Source organism: Coregonus lavaretus (genome assembly GCF_964263955.1).
Source record: "Coregonus lavaretus genome assembly, chromosome: 9".
Classification (NCBI taxonomy): domain Eukaryota; kingdom Metazoa; phylum Chordata; class Actinopteri; order Salmoniformes; family Salmonidae; genus Coregonus; species Coregonus lavaretus.
Window position 1 is genome coordinate 4,144,794 of NC_139996.1, and position 14,777 is coordinate 4,159,570.

Sequence of the window (14,777 nt, forward strand, 5' to 3'; positions counted from 1 at the left end):
CAACAACCGTAGGATGACATCAAGTGACCTACAAAAAGAATGGCGAACGGCAGCTGGGGTGAAGTGCACGGCGAGGACGGTTCGAAACAGGCTCGTAGGGGCAGGGCTGAAGTCGTGCAAAGCTAGAAAAAAGCCCTTCATCAATGAGAAGCAAAGAAGAGCCAGGCTGATGTTTGCAAAAGACCATAAGGATTGGACCGTAGAGGACTGGAGGAAGGTAATCTTCTCTGATGAGTCCAATTTTCAGCTTTGCCCAACACCTGGTCGTCTAATGGTTAGACGGAGACCTGGAGAGGCCTACACGCCACACCGTCTTGCACCCACTATGAAATTTGGTGGAGGATCGGTGATGATCTGGGGGTGCTTCAGCAAGGCTGGAATCGGGCAGATTTGTCTTTGTGAAGGACGCATGAATCAAGCCACGTACAAGGTTGTCCTGGAAGAAAACTTGCTTCCTTTTGCTCTGACATTGTTCCCCAACTCTGAGGATTGTTTTTTCCAGCAGGACAATGCACCATGCCACACAGCCAGGTCAATCAAGGTGTGGATGGAGGACCACCAGATCAAGACCCTGTCATGGCCAGCCCAATCTCCAGACCTGAACCCCATTGAAAACTTCTGAAATGTGATCAAGAGGAAGATGGATGGTCACAAGCCATCAAACAAAGCCGAGCTGCTTGAATTTTTGCGCCAGGAGTGGCATAAAGTCACCCAACATCAATGTGAAAGACTGGTGGAGAGCATGCCAAGACGCATGAAAGCTGTGATTGAAAATCAGGGTTATTCCACCAAATATTGATTTCTGTACCCTTCCTAAGTTAAAACATTAATATTGTGTTATTTAAAAATTAACATGAACTTTTTTTTCCTTTGCATTATTCGAGGTCTGACAACATCTGCATCCAGTTGTCATTTTCTGCAAATAAATGCTCTAAATGACAATATTTTTATTTGGAATTTGGGAGAAATGTTGTCAGTAGTTTATAGAATAAAACAAAAATGTTAATTTCACCCAAACACATCCCTATAAATAGTAAATCCAGAGAAACGTATATTTTTGCAGTGGTCTCTTTAATTTTTTCCAGAGCTGTATGTGCACCACTAACCACGTCTGCATCTTGCTAGCTGTCACTCAAATGGCAGGGTCTGAATCCCATTGGCTAGGGGGATGGCCCACGCGGGAGGAAATGTAGGGAAAACGGAACCGCACAGCTTCCAGTAAACAGTCGCTTTCAAATTTGAGATCTCGTGGCTAATTGGGGTAAACCTGTAAATCTGCTCATAGATTATGCATGTATGAACTACGCCAAAAGCAGGAGGTTTATAAAATACTAGTCACCAAAGTTCCGGAGCATGTATTGGATGTTACAGTATTAGTGTAAAAAAGACAGGGCAATCTGGTGAAAATAAATGTTTACTCAAATTAATCCAGCACAAATCGAGCTTTTATCTTTAAATACATCATAAACATATATTCTGATGGGGAGTAAAAACCATGGCGGTGTTCATAAATTGACTGAAACATGGACTGCCTGCACTTCAACAAAACAAATGTTTGTTTTCCGTTTAAAAACGTTCTGCTACGGTGTGCCCTACTGAACATGACCCATTAAAAAGGTTACTATGTTTGCTGCACATTTATCTCCATAACTACTCAGCAGTATAACAGACCATACTAGTTCATATTTAGCTGTGGCGTGTCATGAGTTCCTCCAGTGCCCTCTCCCGGTGGTTCTCGTGGACCAGTAGAACCTCTTTGATGGCACTCCGCTGAAAACCCATTTCATTGAACTGAGTCAGGAGACGCAGAAACTCACCAGCCTGGAATAAGAGTTCATTATAGAGTGGGAATAAATAACGAATAAAAAATATAAAACCTATATTTACAATTTATTTTGCATTCTATGGGGGACTGGTTTCCCTGGACCCAGATTATGCCTAATCTTGGAATAAAGATCCTAAATTGAGAAACTCTATTGAAAGTGCTTCATAGTCCAAAACTAGGCATAAAGGAGAATGAATCTATTTTGTATCTAAATGGCATGTGTAGCAGGGTCCAGACACTTCTTTGCAATTTCACTTGTTTTTAAGAAATGTACCTCAACCAGCGAGTCACTTCCTCATCCTCGTGGATACGGGGGCTCTGAAACAACATAAACAAAGGCTCCAGAAACACCCAAATAGGTCCTTTTAGAAACGGATCAGCTCTCAGTATAGTGATGCAGGTCTTTCAATGTTGTACACATGAAATTGTGTCATTCCGAAGTTTATCCGCAACGTTATACTTCCTGCTAAAATGGACGGAGAAGTTTCACTCGAGTTGCAACAAAATTGACTATAACATTGCGGATAAAGATCGGAATGACCCAATTTTAGTGCATAGCCTCTAAAGACCTGCATCACTATACGGAGAGCTTTTCCGTTTCCAAAAGGACGTATTTGGGTGTTTTTTGGAGCATTTCTTCAGAGCCCCCATACTCAGGGCCGGGTTCAGACCCCTTGACTTTGTCCACATTTTGTTAGGTTACAGCCTTATTCTAAAACATTTCTATTTGTGTCCCAAGGGGTCTGAATACTTTCCGAAGGCACTGTGTGTGTGTGGATATATATATATACACACACACACACACACCCTACCGTTCAAAAGTTTGGGGTCACTTAGAAATGTCCTTGTTTTCCATGAACACATACATTAAATGAGTTTGAATAGGAAATATAGCAAAATGCATAGGAAACGTAGTCATTGACAAGGTTAGAAATAATTATTTTTAATATAAATAATAATTGTGTCCTTCAAACTTTGCTTTCGTCAAAGAATCCTCCATTTGCAGCAATTACAGCCTTGCAAACCTTTTGGCATTCTAGTTGTCAATTTGTTGAGGTAATCTGAAGAGATTTCACCCCATGCTTCCTGAAGCACCTCCCACAAGTTGGATTGGCTTGATGGGCACTTCTTACGTACCATACGGTCAAGCTGCTCCCACAACAGCTCAATAGGGTTGAGATCCGGTGACTGTGCTGGCCACTCCATTATAGACAGAATACCAGCTGACCGCTTCTTCCCTAAATAGTTATTGCATAGTTTGGAGCTGTGCTTTGGGTGAATGTCCTGTTGTAGGAGGAAATTGGCTCCAATCAAGCGCCGTCCACAGGGTATTTTTTTTTTTTTTTTTTTTGTCATTTAGCAGACACTCTTATCCAGAGCGACTTACAGGAGCAATTAGGGTTAAGTGCCTTGCTCAAGGGCACATCGACAGATTTTTCACCTAGTCGGCTCGGGGATTAGAACCAGCAACCTTTTGGTTACTGGCACAACGCTCTTACCCACTAAGCTACCTGCCGGTATGGCATGGCGTTGCAAAATGGAGTGATAGCCTTCCTTCTTCAAGATCCCTTTTACCCTGTACAAATCTCCCACTTTACCACCCCCAAAGCACCCCCAGACCATCACATTGCCTCCACCATGCTTGACAGATGGCATCAAGCACTCCTCCAGCATCATTTCATTTGGTCTGCATCTCACAACTGTTCTTTGTGATCCGAACACCTCAAACTCCGATTCGTCTGTCCATAACACTTTTTTCCAATCTTCCTCTGTCCACTGTGTGTTCTTTTGCTGCCCATCTTAATCTTTTATTTTTATTGGCCAGTCTGAGATATGGCTTTTTCTTTGCAACTCTGTCTAGAAGGCCAGCATCCCGGAGTCGCCTCTTCACTGTTGACGTTGAGACTGGTGTTTTGCGGGTACTATTTAATGAAGCTGCCAGTTGAGGACCTGTGAGGCGTCTGTTTCTCAAACTGTACACTACTGTTTTTGTCCTCTTGCTCAGTTGTGCACTGGGGCCTCCCACTCCTCTTTCCATTCTGGTTAGAGCCAGTTTGCGCTGTTCTGTGAAGGGAGTTGTATACAGCGTTGTACGAGATCTTCAGTTTCTTGGCAATTTCTCGCATGGAATAGCCTTCATTTCTCAGAACAAGAATAGACTGACGAGTTTCAGAAGAAAGTTATTTGTTTCTGGCCATTTTGAGCCTGTAATCGAACCCACAATTGCTGATGCTCCAGATGCTCAACTAGTCTCAAGAAGGCCAGTTTTATTGCTTTTTTAATCAGCACAACAGTTTTCAGCTGTGCTAACATAACTGCAAAAGGGTTTTCTAATGATCAATCAGCCTTTTAAAATGATAAACTTGGATTAGCAAACACAACGTGCCATTGGAACACAGGACTGATGGTTGCTGATAATGGGCCTCTGTATGCCGATGTAGATATTCCATTAAAAATCAGCCGTTTCCAGCTACAATAGCCATTTACAACATTAACAATGTCTACACTGTATTTCTGATCAATTTGATGTTATTTTAAATGGACAAAAAAATTGCTTTTCTTTCGAAAACAAACTTTTGAACAGTAGTGTGTGTGTGTATATATATATATATATATATATATATATATATATATATAACACAGGGTACCAGACAAAAAGGTTTGGACACACCTACTCATTCAAGGGTTTTTCTTTATTTTTACTATTTTCTACATTGTAGAATAATAGTGAAGACATCAAAACAATGAAATAACACATATGGAATCATGTAGTAACCAAAGAAGTGTTAAACAAATCAAAATACATGTTATATTTGAGGTTCTTCAAAGTAGCCACCCTTTTGCCTTGATGACAGCTTTGCACACTCATGGCATTCTCTCAACCAGCTTCATGAGGTAGTCACTTGGAATGCATTTCAATTAACAGGTGTGCCTTGTTAAAAGTTAATTTGTGGAATTTCTTAACTTCTTAATGCGTTTGAGCCAATCAGTTGTGTTGTGACAAGGTAGGGGTGGTATACAGAAGAAGTCAAAATGGTGGGCATGTTGTATAAATCAAATGATACAACCCCCCCCCCCAAAATCCATTTTAATTCCAGGTTGTAAGGCAACAAAATAGGAAAAATGCCAAGGGAGGTGAATACTTTCGCAAGCCACTGTAGTACTATATACAGTACTGCACAATATACTGTTAAAATTAGGTAGTAAGATTTGTAAAAATTCCTTTTGAATTATTTGATGTTTTTATAAGGTTGGAAAAGCTTTACGTTTTTAATGTTCCCTTCAGTATAGTTCAAATATGGAAGTGCATTAGATACTGTATCGTCAGTCTCCATTTGAGTAAAAACTAAGTAACTAAAAAGAAAAGTTGAACTGGCATTTCCAGTGCACCGGACCTTAAAAGCTTTAAAATGGCCTTATTACATGGAAAAGGGCTTTGCAGATGATCGTAGATATAGAGATCCAACGACAAAAAAGGTCTCCAAAGAAAGAGTTGAAACAAACGACACAACAGCCGTACAGTATTGTGAGTGTATGCCAAATCATTTTGCTGCCGTATCAACTATGGATATTTCTCTTTGAATTATCGAGTTGAATGCAATTCTTATTGTACATTTCAAGACAAGTTTTATATCTGGTTGAAAGCTTTAGCGCTCTGTCTTTCAGACGAGTGTTCTCCATTTGCCTTAGTAGTGGTTTCTTTGCAGCAAATCGACCATGAAGGCGTGATTCACGCAGTCTCCTCTGAACAGTTGATGTTGAGATGTGTCTGTTACTTGAACTCTGTGAAGCATTTATTTGGGCTGCAATCTGAGGTGCAGTTAACACTAATGAAATGATCCTCTGCAGCAGAGGTAGCTCTGGGTCTTCCTTTCCTGTGGCGGTCCTCATGAGAGCCAGTTTCATCATGGCGCTTGATGGTTTTTGGAACCATTGGAACCATTTCCTTGTTTGACCGCTAGGTGTTATGGGTATTATGACTCATACTGTGGTACTCTGTTGTAGGCTGTGTGTAGCGGTTAGCGGTTATAATATGAAGGTTTGGCTTGGAAAGGTTTTTTCGCCTGGTCACAGACAGCTGATGTGTTGTGGGTGTAGCGGCGGCAGGTAGCTTAGTGGGTAAGAGCGTTGTGCCAGTAACCGAAAGGTCGCTGGTTCTAATCCCCGAGCCGACTAAGTGAAAAATCTGTCGATGTGACCTTGAGCAAGGCACTTAACCCTAATTGCTCCTGTAAGTCGCTCTGGATAAGAGCGTCTGCTAAATGACGTAAATGTAAATGTTGTGCACTGAAGTCCACAAGCGAAGGGAAAAGGTGAGAGGAGGAGAGCGCGTAGATGTGAGAAGGATAATGATCAAAGGGATCATGCTGTTTTTATGTCACTGCTATGAAAGTGATCTGTGTTTGCGTGGGATAAACATACCAGAATTTGTCCAATGGAAACTCTCGTTTGCAACTGTTGGACTGATGATTACGCCACTGATCAGCTAGATGCAGGCAAGATTGACCAAGGCGGTATTGAATGTGTCAATGTCTGTCACCTTGATTATTCAAAAGTCTCTCAACCTGTGCACCTAGGTTGAAAACGTTCATTCATAGGCTAGGTTGTAGCAACCTCATGATGGGTATAGTAAAAATTGGAGTATAATGTAGTAGGCTAAACCTAACTTTCAGGATGAATCAAACCAGTGTCTTTTTTATTACATTTACATTTACGTCATTTAGCAGACGCTCTTATCCAGAGCGACTTACAAATTGGTGCATTCACCCTATAGCCAGTGGGATAACCACTTTACAATTATTATTATTATTTTTTTATTTTTTTTTAGGGGGGGGGGGGGGGGGGTAGAAGGATTACTTTATCCTATCCCAGGTATTGCTTAAAGAGGTGGGGTTTCAAATGTCTCCGGAAGGTGGTGAGTGACTCCGCTGTCCTGGCGTCGTGAGGGAGCTTGTTCCACCATTGGGGTGCCAGAGCAGCGAACAGTTTTGACTGGGCTGAGCGGGAACTATGCTTCCGCAGAGGAAGGGGAGCCAGCAGGCCAGAGGTGGATGAACGCAGTGCCCTCGTTTGGGTGTAGGGACTGATCAGAGCCTGAAGGTACGGAGGTGCCGTTCCCCTCACGGCTCCATAGGCAAGCACCATGGTCTTGTAACAGATGCGAGCTTCAACTGGAAGCCAGTGGAGTGTGCGGAGAAGCGGGGTGACGTGAGAGAACTTGGGAAGGTTGAACACCAGACGGGCTGCGGCATTCTGGATGAGTTGTAGGGGTTTAATGGCACAGGCAGGGAGCCCAGCCGACAGCGAGTTGCAGTAATCCAGACGGGAGATGACAAGTGCCTGGATTAGGACCTGTGCCGCTTCCTGTGTAAGGCAGGGTCGTACTCTCCGAATGTTGTAGAGCATGAACCTGCAGGATCGGGTCACCGCCTTGATGTTAGCGGAGAACGACAGGGTGTTGTCCAGGGTCACGCCAAGGCTCTTCGCACTCTGGGAGGAGGACACAACGGAGTTGTCAACCGTGATGGCGAGATCATGGAACGGGCAGTCCTTCCCCGCATTATTTCTGCGTAATGGCATTTTATGTGCATGATATGAAGTGTGTTGTAGTGACTGTGTAAGCCTAATTGTAAAAGTATGCCACCAAAGTGCCATGTTTGCAAAAGTTTATTATGTGGAGCACACATTTATGCAGCCAGGACCTCTCCGTAGGCCGCACTGTAGACCAAGCTATCATTACAGTCCAGTGCCATGGACATCTTTGAAGTTTGGCCTCTAGTAATTTAGGAGGGCAACTTTATAAAGGCCTCCTCACAATGGCCTTATCATACAAGGCTCTACAGACAGATTGAAAAATACATAGGCTATTTTTAGTGTACACATTATTTGCGTTGATGATGTATGTATGTATGTATTGAAGTCATACACAAAAAAATGTATGCACGCATGACTGTAAGTCGCTTTGGATAAAAGCGTCTGCTAAATGGCATATTATATTATTATAAATCAAGTGGTTCAACATTCAAATGCATTTTGATTGACCACATAAAACAGCTTGGACAAGGCGACGGTCGGTGGAAGTCTGGCGCCACCAAGCGGACAATTACTTCAGTTTCCTTGAGGCAGCAGTGCTACCAGAAATATTTTATAGAAAGTAAAATGTTATGTCAATATTATTATCTCCTAATTGTTTTTCCCACCCCCGTGTTTGATAGATTATTATTCCAATGTAGCTGTTAATCTGGTTTTAATTCAACAAGGATTTATCTCCTTTCCGATTGGAGGGCGGATGACCACATGACTTTCAAACCTACCAATTTGTTACATTGTAACAGTCAAAGTGGCTATTCCCGACGTTGATCAACTCCCAATCTATGCCACCATTTTTTAAAAGCAACATCTTTGATATTTGGCGGAAAGTTTACAGAGCTCATTTTGATGTAACCGTGAACGAATTTGTCGTGTCGGAGAACGGCACCTTCCTTCCGAAAGCATTGCGGTATCGCTTCTCGGCCTTTTGGCTAAGATCAAGTGTAGTATCTGTTCTTATCAGTTTAATATCTGATACGTCCCCTATCTGGGGACCATATATTAAATTGATTTTTGGAATAGGGAGATGGAATAGGGGCTTGCTCCGTCCACTCCACGCATCGACCTGGTATTGCAGTACCTCCAGGAACGGTGCACCCCCTGTCGTTGTAAATGAAAAAGCAGGCGAAGTCAGCAAAATTATTTAGTTTTCTTATTATCGGAATAATGTTGGATATTACGTTTGAGCAAGTTCATCTCGAAAAAGTGCAGTGAGAAATCATAGAAATAGAATCAATGGGATAAATAGCCATAGTTACTTTGTAACACAGGAAGATGAAGAACAAACCATGCTTTCATTTCAATGGCATATATTTGAATTTTGTGAAAATAGCAGGCCTATGAATAATGACTTCAGGCAAATACATCAAATAACGTTACCAGTACATGACTTTAGTCATTAGAATAGGCGACTGACTTGACCACCACTAGCAAGTCGACATTGAGATGAACTACCTCAAACGTAATTTCATCATGATCCTAATAAAAGAACACTAAACCAGTCAATTGAATTGTCCTACTTTTTCTTTACAACGACAGGGGGTGCACCGTTCCTGGAGGTACTGCAATACCAGGTCGATGCGTGGAGTGGACGGAGCAAGCCCCTATTCCATCTCCCTATTCCAAAAATCAATTTAATATATGGTCCCCAGATAGGGGACGTATCAGATATTAAACTGATAAGAACAGATTTTTTTTTTCTTTTGGAAAAGTTTTTATTTGTCAATTCCTTTAAAACAGCTCACATTTGAAATACATTTACACACATAAAAACGGCATAAAGTGCATTAAAACCAGCATTACATTACAGTTACATTTTAAAAGGTACATGTTGTTTATTTCAAACAATAAAACAATCCTACATAAAAGTACCCATTCCTGTAAAAGCCAATTAGTAAAAGCCATTTTAAAATGTGTGTACATGATTTAACAAAGTAAAAAACATTTTTTAAGACATAAAAAGCCTGTCAAAAAAGTCACTTTGTTAAAAAAAAAAAAAGAAAAAAAAAAAAAAAAAGAAAGCTGTCTTCGGCCCACCCCATACAGCACGAGCTGGGGCGTTAGGTCCTCCCCTGCTGGCAGGCGTGGGGAGATCAGGGGGCCTGCTTCCTTCCACAGGTCCCGTGCGGCTCTGCACTCCCAGAGCAAGTGCCTCACCGACTCTTCTTGGCCGCAGCCTGGTCGGGGGCACGCGGATGTCCTCGCCATGCCCCGGGAGTGCATAACGGCCCTGACCGGGAGGATCTCGTGGGCGACCATCCAGGACAGGTCACGGTGCCGATTCAGCAGAGCAGGATGGGACACGTTGCGCCAAACCGTTGAGGGCTCGCCTATAGCAAGCCCGCGCACTGGACACACCGGTTCCCGTTCCTGCACAAGAGAGAGAAGAGAGCGGTGTTTAGTTAAAACAGTGACAGGCTCCTTTTCCAGTTTAAAATGTCTTAAAAACTTTTGTAGCTGTATATAGTGTGTGGGGAGCAGGAAAGAGACTGGGGCTCGCAGGTCGACTGGGATCAGCCTCAGAGACCTGAGGTAAGATCCCAGCCAGAACCGTGCGGGGCCTGGGTCTTGTTGTTGACCGGGGAGGTGGCAAGAGTAAGATGTAACGCTGTATAGCGGCTGCCCAGGAACAAGTAGAGGTCAGGCAAGCCTTTCCCCCCCTTGAACCTGGGCCTCTTTACCACCTCCCTCCTCAGCCTCTCCCACTTGCTTCCCCACAAAAAATAAAACAACATCCGGTCCAGAGCTAAAAGAGTTGTTCGTGGGGGGATAAAAACAGAACTGATCAATAAAAGGACAGGTAAAATCACAGCCTTGATGATTAAAACCTTTCCCTCCAAAGTCAGCTGTCTCAGTCCCCAAAACCCTAGTCTCTGTCTAACTGTCCCTAACATCCCAGTCCAATTACCACTACCACCTCCCTCTCTGTCAAATTTAACTCCCAGAACCCTTATGTCTGTCATTCTAACTGTCAGTGGTAGTCCTGTCAAGTCTGAGTCTGCCCACGGTCCGAAAAATTGGGCCTCTGTCTTGTCTCTGTTCAGTCTCGCCCCAGAGGCTCGTCCGTACCAGTCAGTCCTGTCCAGAGTCCTGTCAACAGATAAAAGGTCAGTGCATAAAATGTTGACGTCGTCCATGTAAAAAACGCACTTGGCGGTCATCCCCCCACTCCCCGGGATACCCACCCCACTGATCCGTTGGTCCCTTCTCAAGACCTGTGCCAGTGGTTCTATAGAGGCCACAAACAGGAGGGGAGATAATGGACATCCCTGACGGACGCCGCAGTGTACTCCCACTGCTCTTGACAAATGCCCATTTACAAGGATTCTGCTGGTGATGTCCCCATACAGCAATCCCACCCAAGCTAGAAACCTTTCAGGGAACCCCATTTTTTGCAGTACCTTGAAGAGGTACTGGTGCGAGACCCGATCAAAAGCTTTCTCAAAGTCTAAATTTAGGACTATAAGCCGCATGTTTCTGTCTCTCGCATAACAGATGGCATCTCTGATCAGTACTAGGCTGTCCGTGATCTTCCTTCCTGGAATGGCACAGGCTTGATCCGGGTGGATCACCTCCCCTAAAACAGAAGACATTCTGAGTGTTAAAACCTTGGTAAAAAGTTTATAGTCAAAGTTTAAAAGGGTGATCGGTCTCCAGTTTTTAAGGTCCGTCCTGTCGTTTTTCTTATGTAAAAGAGTCACTATCCCTGTTCTAAAACTGTCAGGTAGTCTGTCAAGATGTTCAAAGTCAGTAAAAACAGTCAGAAGTTCGTCGGCTAAAACATCCCAAAAGGTCAGATAAAACTCCAAAGGGAGGCCGTCCTCCCCCGGTGATTTACCCCTTTTAAAATGTCTCAGTCCTTTGTCCAGTTCGGTCATCGTCAGGTCTTTTATTAGGTCGTCTGTGTTGGGTAAAATGTTGTCAATGTATGTTAAAACGTCTCCCATGGTTTCCTCGCACACGTCTTTTTCCCCAAACAGTTCCCCATAAAAATCCTCGACTACCTCTTTTATTCCCTCTGTATCTGTTTTTAAAACCCCATCTTTATCTTTTAACCCTACCATAACCCTACCCTTACTAACTATCTTCTTAAAAAAGTACCTAGTACACTTCTCCCCCTCTTCTAATTCCCTTTCTTTGCTTCTTAAAATAACCCCCTTGCTCTTCTGTTCTGCTAAAAATGCCATCTCTTTCTTAACTTCTTTAATATCTTGGTTAAAATCAAAGCCCTGTTGATTTAGGTTAAAATAACGTTCCAGTCGCTTCTGCAGTCCCAACATGCGTCTATCTTTTTCTTTACTTTTTTTCTTTCCTATCTCTCTAAAGAAGGTCCTCGTCTTACCCTTCACCATTTCCCACCACTGTGCTCGTGTATCAAAAAAGTCCTGTAGCGTCTGCCACTGGCTGAACTGCTCCCTGTACTGGCTAACTACTCTATCATCTTCTAAAAGGGAGCAGTTCAGTTTCCAGGGCCCTCTTCCTACAGTCACACCCGAAGTTAGTGAGAGGGTGCACGTCAGCATCACGTGATCTGAGAAGAAAGCAGGGGTTATTCTAGCATCAGTTGGCGGGCAGTCGCGGGTAAACAGATAGTCAATGCGAGAGGCTCTGGTGCCGTCACCACTGGTCCAGGTGAAGCCCTCCTCTCTTGGATGCAGGGTTTTAAAACAGTCAGTTAGTTTAAAATCCCTGCACAACCCTTGCAATAAAACGCTAGACCTATCTACCTTAAAATCTTCTCCCGCTCCTCTCCTATCTGCTCTACTTAAAACACAGTTAAAATCCCCACCCACCACTAGAGGATCCCTCCCCAGCATGTGGGACTGCAGGTCTTCTAAAAGTGCGCACCGGTCATGTTTGTTGTTAAAACCATATACGTTTAGCACGTTAAAATCCCTCCCCATAAAAGTACATTTGGCTAAAAGGGCACGCCCCCCAACCACCACTGTGCTCCCCTTCACCACCACCTGTGGGGTCTTGATTAAAATAGCAACACCATCGTTTTTATTAAAATTGGAACCACTCCAAATGGAGGGCCCGTGCTGCCACTTCTCTTCCCATTTACTGTAAGAAGTTAAAAAGGGTAGACCACACTCCTGTAATAAAAACACATCTGAATTAAAACTTTCTAAAAAGGATAAAACAGATTGTGCTCTTAAATCGGTCTTTACGCTTCTAACGTTAATGGTGGTGATGTTAAAAGCCATAAAAGAGGTTAGTAAAAACAGTGCTAAAGAAGAAAGAAGGCATTAAACAGTTTAAAAGGGGTTATTTTTTAATAACATTCTCTCTCTCCCTGCGGGGTAAGGGGGGGTGGCAGGGAGAGGAGGTAAAAACTGGGTTTAAAAACGATTCTTGGTTTGGAGAGTTCGATGGGAAGACCCTGGACTCATCCTCCCCCTGGGAGCTCTCCCACTCCAACTTGCCCTTTTTTTCCTCTCCCTGTTCGGGGTCGGAGAGCTCCTCCGCGTTTCTCTTCCTTAGGGGAAGGTGTTCGCCCAGGGTCCCTCCCACCACTCCCACACTCTCCTCGCTTGACAGTGTCGTTTCCGACACTGTCATCATGCTGTCTGACCCACTTGGGGAGCTCTCACTCACCATCTCTCCAGAGCCGTCTTTCTCGGCCCTTTCTCCTTCAGGGGTCACATCAGTCTGGGGCGGTGGGGTTGGGGGGGGGGGGGGGGGTTTTGCCTCCACTCCCACTTCTCCCACCACCGCACCTTCCGCGCACTCCACCTTGTCTACCACTTCCTCCACTACTGCCACCACTTCCTCCACAACCGCCACCACCTCCTCCACTACCGCCACCACTACCTCCTCTGCTACTGCCACCACCACCTCCTCTACCACCTCCTCCACTACCGCTACCTTGGCAACTGCCGCTTCCTTCTTCTGGCGCTCGGAAGCCCGGTCCGCAGCCGCCGCCTCCATCCTGCCAGCCCTGACCTTATTGGCCCAGGAGGAGGGGCAGCTGCGGATGAGGTGGGACCGCTCGCCACAGAGGTTGCACGACCTTCCATTCGTGCAATCCTCGTAGCGGTGGCCCACCTCCCGGCACTTCATGCAGACCACCTTGTCACAGGCGTCTGCTAGGTGGCCATGTTCACCACACTTACGGCACAGCTTGGGCTGGTCCTGGTAGTGAACATGGCCCCTGTTCTCTCCGAGGACTATGGTGGATGGGATGGCTTTCAACCCACCATAGCCCCCGGGATCCTCCCTTTGCTGGACAGTCACCCTCCAGGCCCCTGTCCAGATCCCGTCGGGATCCTTCACCTGGGTCAGGGGCCCCTTCACGTTGCAGTACCTGCCCAACCATACTGCAACGTCCTCCGGCTGTACCGTTTCGTTGTACATACGGACAATAACAGTTTTGATGCTATTGTCCGTCAGCTTGATCACCTCGAACATTTCTGCCAGGGATCCCTGCTTGTTCTGGGAGTTCTGGAGTTTCCCCCAGAACTCCCTCAAGAAGCTGGCGCCGGCGAAACTGACATCAAAGCCCTTCCCATAAGGGAGGGTTAGAATGCAGTTCACCTGCGCAGGAATGAAACGGAGTTCCTTTTGGAGGAATTTTCTGGAGAAATCCAACCGGGATAACTCCATTAATTTCCCTCCCTTCTCCTTTAACAGGAGGCGCACGGCGTGGTGCCTCCGCATGCCAGCCTGTGCTGCTGACATGATGGAGGCCCACTCCCTTTAACCCAACACCAGTGATAAAAAAAAGACACAATATAATAGTGGGGGAGGCTGGCAGGCCCAGCTATGCTAAGCTAACAGGGCCTACCAATTCCCGGGACACAAAACAAACTACCTAGCACAGCACCCAACTAAACTTATCAACAATAGGGAAAGACTGTGGGGGGAAGGGGTTTAAACTAAACACAAAAGGACACGAGGGGAGGATGGGAAAAATTATAAAAAACACACCAAACAAACAAATTTACAGGGGCTAGGAGGCTAGCAGGCCGCACTAGCAAGTCAGACTAAACTGACAAGCTAGCAGGCCGGGTGCTAAAACCTCCCAGTTGACAAAACAAACAAACAAACAAACAAACAAGCAAACAAGAGGGACACAAGGGAAGGATGGGAAATATAATACTAAAAACACACCAAACAAACAATGTACAAGGGCTAGGAGGCTAGCAGGCCGTGCTAGCAAGTCAGTCTAAGCTAACAAGCTAGCAGGCCGGATGCCAAACCTCCCAGATGACAAAACAAACAAGAGGGAAAAAATGGGTATAAAACGAGGGAAATAATATGGATGGGGTGACAGGACACAGAAAAAACAGACAAATACTCACAAGACAAGCCAAATTGAGGGGCGAGGAAGGCTAGCAGGCCTCACCAGCAGGCCAGACTA